Source organism: Antedon mediterranea, chromosome 8, assembly GCF_964355755.1.
Source record: "Antedon mediterranea chromosome 8, ecAntMedi1.1, whole genome shotgun sequence".
Taxonomy (NCBI): Eukaryota; Metazoa; Echinodermata; class Crinoidea; order Comatulida; family Antedonidae; genus Antedon; species Antedon mediterranea.
In genome coordinates, this window is record NC_092677.1 from 20,407,473 (window position 1) to 20,410,467 (window position 2,995).

The following is a 2,995-nucleotide window of genomic DNA, read 5'->3' on the forward strand; positions in this document are numbered from 1 at the left end:
TACACAAAAACATCAAAGTGCTTAAAATCACATTAGAAACCGTTTTAGACCATTTTGCGCATTTCGTTAAAACTTTTCACACAAAAACATCAAAGTCCACAAAATAGCTTAATATCGTATTTAAAAACGTTTTAGACCATTTTGAGCATTTCGAAAAAACTTTTTCACACAAAACATCAAAGTTTACAAAATAGCTTCAAATCGCATTTGGAGACGTTTTAGACCATTTTGTGATTTTCGAAAAAACTTGTTAACATAAAAACACCAAAGTGCTCAGAATACCTTCAAATCGCATTTGGAGACGTTTTAGACCATTTTGTGATTTTTGAAAAAACTTGTTAACATAACACAGCTGTTCCAGAAATATGAATTAAGTGTAGCGCCCCCAACGTTTCATAGCGTTTTATGGAGTAGCGATTCCGAAAACATATTGTATACGAACCCCATGAGGAATCCGGAAGCAATCAAGCATAAAACGACTGTTTTTTAATAGCCAATAAAAACAAATAAAGACCGCGAAAGTCAGAAAAATAATGAATATTCATTAGAACAACCCTGGATGAAGGTGAAAAACATGTTGTCGTCGTTTTATCACGTGGATTTTAAGAGGTAATGTAATTGAAAATTGTACACCCAACGCCAGTTTTTTTCTCAAGCGATACATTTAAAAAGTAGGTATAAATGTTGTTTTCCATATCAGTTTAAAAATAATTTTTTCTGTTGAATTCTTTGATTTAGTTGGATACTTTAGTTATCCTTGAATGTTTTAACAAGGATCGTATTCATATTGCCTGGCTGGATTTTTTCCTATGCTAGCTTATAATAGGCTATGCCCAGGCCCCATTGCGTGGTTAAAACCAGCTGTGTAAGACTAATGGCTGTTTATTTTTAACACGTAAACATGTATATTCGGAGGGCCTGAGTGACAGTTGACCTGTTATAAAGCTGATTAATTACTTGTTCCTGGTCCTAATTAAAAATTAGGCCTAGTCTAGCCCCAAGCTTTTTTAATAATCATTCATATTGGGAGAGGAGTACAGAGTAGGCCAGGCTACAGGCCTAGCCTAGTAGCCTAGCTAGGCCTATATAATAGGCTAGGCTACATCATCAGCAGGTTAAAGGCTAGCAGCCTACCTAGCATGTCTTAGTCAAAGATCTGTAATATATTAATAGAAAGAAGATATAGAGTACTGTGACATTAGATATTTAATCATAAATGCATATTTCTTTCATATTTGTATTGACTATTGTATATTTATTATTTTGATATGCAATCACAATCTAAATCAGTAAATAACATCAATTTCCGTTATCAATCAATAATTATTAATATATAAACCAAATTAAAATAAAATAACTGTTTATTTTTAACACGTCAACATGTCTATTCGGGGGCCTGAGTGACAGTTGACCTGTTATAAAGCTGATTAATTACTTGTTCCTGGTCCTAATTAAAAATTAGGCCTAGCCTAGGCCTAAGCTTTTTTAATAATCATTCATATTGGGAGAGAGGAGTACAGAGTAGGCCAGGTTACAGGCCTAGCCTAGCTAGGCCTATACTATATATATGCTAGGCTACATCATCAGCAGGTTAAAGACTAGCAGCCTACCTAGCATGTCTTAGTCAAAGATCTGTAATATATTAATAGAAAGAAGCTATAGAGTACTGTGACATTAGATATTTAATTATAAATGCATATTTCTTTCATATTTGTATTGTATTATATATGCAATCACAATCTAAATCACTAAATAACATCAATTTCCGTTATCAATCAATAATATATATAAACCAAATTAAAATAAAATAGCTTCCAAAAAATTAAATTCATTTACAATTCATATACCATTTGTTAAATATTTACAAAATCATTGTTCTAGCAATAACACAAAAAAATACTACCATTCATACAGTATACTGTACATAATAATATGCAATACTGTAACAATTAACTGAGAAATAGCAAACTATTCCTCAACTTTTCTCCACTTAGTTACTTCATGCTGGATCTCAGGTGAAATAAACGTCAGATGTGACTTCATGATTTCCCACAAAACTTTTTCCATGGTACTGCTGTCGAGGAATTAATTTTTTCTAAATACCTCGTCCATTTTTGTACATAGAGGTCCAGTTTCAAATCTCTTGGTTCATAGTAGTTCACTATATAAAATATATAAAAGAAATATGGCATTAATTTTTATAGTATTTGCATGTTTTAGACAAAATTTTAAAGGTGTATAATGTAGGACTGACCAAGTCTTTGACCTCTTGTTCTTTTAGATTTAGTCTGTGGCCAGTCTCTGCAATCTTACTATGCTGTTTTGTCACAAGTGACACTGAGAGTTCATTTCTTAAATGCTCAAGATTCTCTTCTAAAGACTGGATTTTAATCATTGTACTTTGTAGCATGTCGATGTGCTGCAGCTTCTGATTTTCTCTTTCTGCTAGATGATCACCTGAGATTAAACAATATTGGTCAACCAAATAAACGTCAATCTGCATAAAAAATGAGCATCAAAATTATTATATTTAAAAAATGTTAACAACTATTTCTTGTAGCAGATAATGATATGGATAATTCATAGGAAAATAAGTTCCAGCCAAAGGTTTGCTTTATTATGCATAAAAACAGGATAAACAATTTTGAAATTCTATGCTCAAAGGGACAATGTATATTTAAAGAGCAACTTGACCAATTGAGTTATTATGTAATGTCAATGTAAAGTTGAAACAACATTTGAATTTACCAGTCAAGATGTCAGCATCCTGTCGCATGTTGAATATTATAACATATTGACACCTGGAAAAATAGTTGATTGAGGAAATATTTAATAAAGAAAAGAGGTATATTTATAAATTACTGTAACAATTGTTTGTTTCGACAGTTATTTTATACTAACATTGTTCTTTAATATGAAGTACAAACACACATTTCATTGTTTGGAGTGTGTATTAAACTTTTTAAAGAGGTGGTTATGATTATTTACCTATCCT

The 2,995-nt window shown here is 31.5% G+C and overlaps 1 long non-coding RNA gene across 1 annotated transcript; it reads right to left on the reverse strand.

Moving 5' to 3' along the window:
- Positions 1–1,286: 1,286 nt before the first annotated feature.
- LOC140056738 (uncharacterized) lies at positions 1,287–2,794 on the reverse strand. The gene is made up of 3 exons (XR_011846811.1): positions 2,749–2,794; positions 2,255–2,497; positions 1,287–2,161 (listed from the first exon to the last, which is right to left on the reverse strand). It is a non-coding gene; the product is annotated as an uncharacterized lncRNA (long non-coding RNA).
- Positions 2,795–2,995: the final 201 nt, after the last annotated feature.